The following is an 8,682-nucleotide window of genomic DNA, read 5'->3' on the forward strand; positions in this document are numbered from 1 at the left end:
TCATATATATAAATCTGAGAAACTGCTTAATTAGTTATTGTGAGTATGTATGTGTCGGAATATTAATGTTAGACATCGTTGTAGCGCAGCGGGTTTCGGAATCACTTCACACTTTACAATATTTTAATAGCATTTTAAAATATTAATTATTAACACAACTTCACTATGCCACGTCCTCAAGACCACTCACTCTACGTCGTTTTCTTCGTTTTTGTGCTTACCACCGAACCACGCTCGACGATAGCGACACCACGCTGTCGCCCCGCTAAAACGGTACTTTTTGAAGAAGCGACATACAGACAACCACACTCGATGATAGCGGCGCCACGCTGTCGCCCTGCTAAATCGGTACTTCTTGAAGTGACAACATGCTGCAACCAATCACAGCACAATTAACGGCTGTTGCAATACTGAAGAACTTAGTCTTCTAATGAAATTCCCTAAACTGTGTACAGATACACTCACACGCATATCAATATCCTGGGCACTAGCCCTACAGCACAAAACATATGCGAAGAAAGCGAAATCGGTAATCCGTCTTAGCGCTATCAGAGTTTCTTGCGCGTTTCGTACGGTATCACACGAGGCGGCTTGTGTATAGCGGGTATCATCCCACCAGATATAATGGCGATGGAACTCAAAAGAGTATTAGACAGATCGAAAATTATAGGCAGACGACTTACAGACAATGAGCGGAAAAACGAAAGACAAAAGAGTCTTATCGAATGGCAGAGACGTTGGGATGCGGCAGCAAGTGGGAGGTTGACCCATAGGCTTATTAAAAGTGTGCAAGAGTGGGTAGAGAGGAAGCATGGGGAAACCGATTTCTATCTGACACAATTACTAACGGGTCATGGCTGCTTTAGAGAGTATCTCCATAAATATGGACACGACGACGGGACTAGCTGTTCGTTCTGCGACAACTATGAAGAGAATGCGTTGCGCATCTTCTTTCACTGCCCCAGATACGAAAAGGAGAGAGCTGACATAGAAAAACTGACAACGGATAGTGTGACTCCTGATAACATTGTACAATACGTGATCCAATCAAAACCGGTTTGGGATAGGATGAAAATGTGGTCTGCGTCAGCTCTACAAGAGCTGAGAAGAAAAGAGTGGCAACGCAGCGAAAACCGGCGACGGAACGAAGAGTAGACCAAAAAAAGAATATATTTGACGAGCCAAATGGCTAAGCTTGGACCCATGATGCAATGCCTAACGGCAGTTCCGTGGGTCTATTCAAGCAATGCGACGAAGTTAAGGGTTTAGTACGTAGGCGTAGTGCTCTGCAAGTCCGAATGGGCGTGGACCCGAATGAGGTGTACCCTAGCAAGCATTATGAATCGTGCATACTGTCCGTAAAAATGACGGTATCTTTGGAAGATTCCCCCTTCGAAATAAAAAAAAAAAAATATCAATATCCACACACCATTAGGGTGCGCCGACACGGCCATCCTGACCATTACACGACCTCGTGCAATTTTAACAAAAATGCTAAGTTATTATTCAATCAACTTACAAAAATTTATTCAAATTGCCATTGACAAATTACATCTTCATGTTTCTGTTTCCTTCTTAACTAATACAAAATCTTTTTCTTTAGTACAGCTCATTTTTACATTATCATTAAACAGACAGGTTTTACATTATAATATCCAATGCGCCACACGCCATGATCAAAACAACCATTAGTATGTTTTGCACATGTGCCAGGCTTTCTTATATTTTGTCATTATTTTGTTATTCGTTTACTTCACTCTCTTTAGTCATTTCAACATTCTCAACATCTTCATTCTCATTTTCTTCAGTAACTTCAACACCCTCAATACTTTCAATATTTTCATTTTCACTCTCTTCTCCGTTCGCAACGGATTCTCTACTTGCAACAACATCCTCAGGCACTTGCGCCTCTGGTAACTTTCTTAAATCTTCGTGTGCATATTTATAATTCCTTTTATTGGTTAAAGATTTCAAAATGTACCTGTCACCTTCTAGAATCTCTCCTATTTCAAAAGGCCCCTTGAATTTCGGACTTAACTTGGCCGATGTCTTTCTTCACTTTTAAGTAACACAAAATCCCCAACTTTGTGTCTAACTACTTTTGCCTTATTTTTATCAAATCGTTTTTTATCATAAACTGCAGTGGCTAACACTTTCTTTGCAGCTTGCGCTCTTACGTTTGGCAGATCAACAACATTTTCTATGTCACTAGGGGGAAGTAATCTTAATGGGCGTGCTACCTTTCCCAACAACATTTCTAAAGGATGCTTTCGTAATGCGGTTGGTTGTACAATTGATTGCCAATAGCACCTCTCCTAACACATCCTGCCAAAACTGAGTTCAAGTTTCAATCGCCGTTAACATATTTTTTAACGTGCTCATGGTTCGCTCCACTTGACCATTAGCTCGACTTGCACCAGTGGCTATTAAATGCAAGTTTATTTTCTGATCTGAACATTTGACATTTTCCAAGTGATACAGTTGTCAACAAAGTTTTTAACATATTGTCAAACCAGTAAAAGTCGTAAGTTTTATCCAATGTCTTATCAAAACCTAAATGCATTATTGACTCATGAACTTGGTTTATAACAGACCATCTAAAAGCTCGTGGCACCACTGGTAAATAACGTGTTCTGCCATTTCTCTGTATTTTTCGATGAAGAACTCCCGCCCTCAATTCATAGGTTTTCGCAATATCTTCAGGCAGAGAAAACTCTTTTAATTTTGTTACAATTTCGACAAAGTCCGAATCTCGACGCTGTTCGGCAATAAGCCAGTTGCTTGAAATTTCAGCTAAATTTACTCTCTTCTCATCGACTCATTTTGTGACCGAAGTAGACTTTGTTAAAGGAGGATTTCTCGATAAAAAGTCAACATGTGCCATTCTTTTTCCTTTTCTATACTGAATATCGAATGTGAATGATTGCAAATAAGCCCACCATCGTTGTGCTCTGGGGGTTAAATCTGGTTTATTTTTTGACGCTTTTAGTGAGTGAAGTCAGTATAAACAATAAAGTTCCTGCCCAACAAATAATGTCGAAAATGTTTTATGGAGTTTACAACAGCTAAGGTTTCCAACTCATACGAGTGATATCTTGATTCTGCGGGTGAAGTAGTTTTGCTATAATATTCTATTACTTGAGGTTTGTTATTAAAAATTATGTAATAAAATTGCACCGTAGCCAGTACAACTTGCGTCTGTATGCAATTCGATTGCATAAATTGGGTCAAATATAACAAGAACTGGTTTTTCAGTAAGAATGGCAATGACCTTTTTCCGTATCTGTTCATGTTCCGTTTTCCAAGTAAATTTATTTTTGTCTGCAGTTAAGAAGTATAACGGTTTCATTAATTGTGAAAATCCCTTAATAAACTGTCGGAAGTAAGACGCTAAGCCTATAAATTGTCTGAGTGAAGTGATTGACTGTGGAGGCGGAAGAGCAGTCAACGCTACAATTTTCTGTGGGTTTGGACGAACAAAGGAATTTGCTCGATACCCCTTGCGTTTCTGAGCCCGAATGGCATAGATAAAAATTCGTATTGGCCATTTGGCGTTACAAACGCCGTATACTCAATAGACCCTGAATGTAAAGGAATTTGATAATATCCACTGGCCATATCTAGACATGTAAAGTAATTAGCTCCTCCAGGTCTATTTATTTGATCTTGTATAAGTGGTAACGGGTATTTATCAGCGACTGTATATGAATTTAGCTCTCTATAGTCAACACAAGGCCTTCTGAACCATTTTTTTTTCATAATCAATAGTATAGGGCTAGCATAAGGTGAACAGCTGGCTTAATTATATTACATTTTAGTAATTCATTAATTTTTTCTTGAACTAAATCTCGCTCACATGGTCTTAAACGATATGGCCTTCTTTGTACAGTTTTTGTTGGATCAATTAATCTAATTTTCATTTCACCAATTCTGACTTTTGTGCTTGGGATACCAGTTATAAATGAATTTGAGTACTTTGCTAACAATGAATGTAGTTTTATTTTGTCTTCCCCTCAAGCTCAGTATTAATATCGGCTGGCCCACTGCTAGTACATAAATTAACCATTTTGGTTCTTGAAATTTTAAATTGGTTTTATGAAATAACAATATTAAAACCCTGATTAAGTATTTCACGGCCAATGACAATGTCATTTTGCATATTATCATCGCCTATTACATAAAACAAAATTTCAAAACAAATATCGTCAATTTTTACGTTACTTAATATTTGTACAGTACTACATATTCCATTACTGCCTATACCTTTTAGCATACAATGTTATTGAATCTTTTACCAGAAAATTTTATACTTAGCTTTTCTTTCATTAACGAACATTCCGATCCAGAATCAAAGGTGATTTCAAAAATTTGGTCTCTGTGGTTCAAGTATGCTTTAGGTATTGCAAGGCTGCACTGTTCCACTCGCTTTTCCCGGTTCCCGGTGTTCTTACGAACTTCCTTCTTTGTACATTGGGTAGATATGTGACCCAATTCTCCGCACTTGTAGCAAGTTCCATTTGATTTTTCACGGTGACCATCGTGTTTGCCATGTCGTGTTTTGTCGCTCGCAAAGTGATTCTGTTGTTTTCTTAATCTGCATTCAAACATTTTATGACCCAATTTTCCGCAAAAATGACACTCTATTGATGATGGTTTTTGTCGTTTTGCGTTAATTTCGGGCTTTTGCTCCATAACACCACTTTTCCTTTTGAACGCTATTAATTCAGACTGTAAATCGCCTCTGGTTCGAATATTTGATGTGAAACTTAAACGCTGCAATCGGCTATCGAAGCTTGACAACAACGCAAAGGTCACAGACATAGCAATCTCTTCAGTTTCCAATTGACGCCACTTCGTTGTTAGTTCCGTAACCATGCGACTTGCATGGATTGCCAGATTTTCGCTATCGGTCGATTTGATAGCATATTAAGAAACATGGCGGCTGGTGTTTCTATAGTGTTGAAGCGTTGTATAAACAATTCTTTAAACTCAAGCCAGGTGATATCAGCGTAGCACACATGCGAAAGCCATTGCGAAGCGCTTCCCTCCATTGCTGAACTTAAAGCCACAACCAACGCACTGCCTTTTAACACATTTTCTTGTAGGATTATTTCAGCCGTATTACACCACGATGAAGCGTTGGCGCCTGCATTGTCTGGATTGAATTTGGGCAGTTGCACTGATTTGCTCTGCCCCACATCAGGTACCATTGTTCTTATGGCCCGCACAAGTTCAATTAAATTTTGATTCTGCAACTCCATCATAGTTCACCATGGTCCATCCAATGCTTGAGGCAGATGGGCAGATTCCACTTCTGATGTCGGAATATTAATGTCTTTGTTAGACATCGTTGTAGCGCAGCGGGTTTCAGTTTCACTTCACAATATTTTAATAGCACTTTAGAATATGAATTATTAACACAACTTCACTATGCCAAGTCCTCAAGAGGACTCACTCTACGTCGTTTTCTTCCTTTTTGTGCTTACCACCGAACCACGCTCGACGATAGCGACACCACGCTGTCGCCCCCTAAAACGGTACTTCTTGAAGAAGCGACACACAGAAAACCACACTCGATAATAGCGGCGCCACGCTGTCGCCCCGCTAAATCGGTACTTCTTGAAGTGACAACATGCAGCAACCAATCACAGCACAATTAACGGTTGTTGCAATACTGAAGAACTTAGTCTTCTAATGAAATTCCCTAAACTGTGTACACATTCACTCACACGCATATCAATATCCACACACCATTAGGGTGCGACGACATATGGTATATTGTTCTATTTGTGAATGTATAAGTTAATTGAATATATATATATATATATTGTATCGAAAGTGAATTTACAGGAAAGTGAACATCAAACATAAATCTGAGGAAATGTAAATTAAAAGATTTTAAGTAAATATGCTATTGTTCTAATTGTCAATGTCAATATATGTTATATAAGCTTCTATATGTCGATATTTATTTAACAGGAATGTGGACTCTATACATACATCTGAGAAACTGGATAATTAATGATTTCGATGACATAATATAAGTTTATAAGTTAAGTAAAATGTTTGATTTTATTTAATTCTAATACATGGTTCTGTTTGTCGATATTTATTTTACAAGAACGTGAACTTTATACATAAATCTAAGAAAATGCATAATTAATGATATTGAGCATATACAGGAAGGTGAACTTCAAACATAAACCTGAGAAAATGTGAAATTGAAGATTTTAAGTAAATATGCTATCAAATCTAAAGTTATTGATTTTAGAATAAGTTGAATATATGGTTCTACAAGAAAGTGAACAATAATCTTAAATATAAGTCTGAGAAACTGCATAATTAGTTATTGTGAGTACTCATGGTATGTTGTTCTATTTGTGAATGTATAAGTTATATAGTATCGGAAGTGAATTTACAGGAAGGTGAACTTCACACAAAAATCTGAGAAAATGTAAAATAAAAGATTTTAAGTAAATATAATGTTGCTCTATTTGTCAATGTCAATGGATTATACATAAGTTTCTATTTGTCGATATTTATTTAACAGTGAACATAATATATATACAGATGTAAACTTATTAATTTTTGAATCAATTTTATATATGGTTCTACAAGAAAGTAAACAATAATCATAAACATGTAGAAATCTAAATGCAATAATTTTAATTAATTAAATATAAGAAATTGCATAATTAGTTTTTATTTGGTAATAATTTTGAAGAGATGTGGTATAAGATTCTAATTGTCGATATTTATTTAACAGGAATGTGAACATAATATGTATGGAGATGTAAAGTAATTAATTTTTGGATAAATTTTAAATATGGTTCTACAAGAAAGTAAACAATAATCATAAACATGTAGAGATCTAAATGCAATAATTTTAATTAATTAAATATAAGAAAATTCATAATTAGTTATTATTAGGTAATAAGTTTGAATAGATATGATATAAGGTTCTATTTGTCGATATTTATTTAACAGGAATGTGAACATAATATGTATGGGATGTAAAGTAATTAATTTTTGGATAAATTTTAAATATGTTTCTACAAGAAAGTAAACAATAATCATAAACATGTAGAGATCTAAATGCACTAATTATAATAAATTAAATATTAGAAACTGCATAATTAGTTATTATGGGTATGTATGCTATATTTTTCTATTTGTGAATGCATAAATTAAATGAATACATATATATATTGTATTGAAAGTGAATTTACATGAAGGACTACTTAAAACTTACCTGAGAGAATGTAATATTAAAGATTTTAACTAAATTTGACATTGTTCTATTTGTTAATGTAAAATTTACAAGAAAGTGAACCTTAAACATAATATATATACAGATGTAAAGTTATTAATTTTTGAATAAATTGTATGTATGGTTCTATAAGAAAGTGAACAATAATCATAAATATAAATCACAGAAACTGCATAATTAGTTATTGTGAGTATGTATGCTATATTGTTCTATTTGTGAATTTATAAATTAATTGAATACATATATATTGTATCGAAAGTGAATTTATAGAAAGGTGAACATCTAACATAAATCTGAGTAAATGTAAACATGCTATTGTTCTATATGTCAATATATGTGATATAATGTTCTATTTGTCGATATTTATTTAACAGGAATGTGAACTTTATACATATATCTGAGAAACTGTATAATTAATGATTTCGATGAAATAACGTTTTTGATGTTTGTTATTTTGAGTAAGTATGCTATATTTTGAAGAAGTTGAACTCTAAATATAAATCTGATAATACATTTGCTTTATTATTGTATTTTAATTATTTTGAGTAAATATGCTATATTTTTATATTTGTCAATGTAAAATATACAAGAATGTGTACTTTATATATAAATCTAAGTATATATATAATTTATGATTTAAAGTAAATTTCTTTGGCAATGTATAATATACAAGAAAGTGAACCTTTAACATAATATATATACAAATCTAAAGTTATTAATTTTAGAATAAGTTGAATATATGGTTCTACAAGAAAGTGAACAATAATTATAAATATAAGTCTGAGAAACTGCATAATTAGTTATTGTGAGTACTTATGCTATGTTGTTCTATTTGTGAATGTATAAGTTATATAGTATCGGAAGGGAATTTACAGGAAGGTGAACTTCAAACATAAATTTGAGAAAATGTAAAATAAATGATTTTAAGTAAATATGCTATTGTTCTATTTGTCAATGTCAATAGATGTGATATAAGGTTCTATTTGTCGATATTTATTTAACAGAATGTGAACTTTATACATAAATCTGATAAACTAAAAAATACTTTCAATATTTTCATTTTCACTCTCTTCTCCGTTCGCAACGGATTCTCTACTTGCAACAACATCCTCAGGCACTTGCGCCTCTGGTAACTTTCTTAAATCTTCGTGTGCATATTTATAATTCCTTTTATTGGTTAAAGATTTCAAAATGTACCTGTCACCTTCTAAAATCTCTCCTATTTCAAAAGGCCCCTTGAATTTCGGACTTAACTTGGCCGATGTCTTTCTTCACTTTTAAGTAACACAAAATCCCCAACTTTGTGTCTAACTACTTTTGCCTTATTTTTATCAAATCGTTTTTTATCATAAACTGCAGTGGCTAACACTTTCTTTGCAGCTTGCGCTCTTACGTTTGGCAGATCAACAACA

The 8,682-nt window shown here is 34.2% G+C and overlaps 1 pseudogene; it reads right to left on the reverse strand.

The window, feature by feature from the left end:
• Positions 1–1,740: 1,740 nt before the first annotated feature.
• On the reverse strand, positions 1,741–5,264 carry LOC128923464 (uncharacterized; annotated as a pseudogene).
• Positions 5,265–8,682: the final 3,418 nt, after the last annotated feature.

The sequence above is a fragment of the Zeugodacus cucurbitae genome, chromosome Y (genome assembly GCF_028554725.1).
Source record: "Zeugodacus cucurbitae isolate PBARC_wt_2022May chromosome Y, idZeuCucr1.2, whole genome shotgun sequence".
Classification (NCBI taxonomy): Eukaryota; Metazoa; Arthropoda; class Insecta; order Diptera; family Tephritidae; genus Zeugodacus; species Zeugodacus cucurbitae.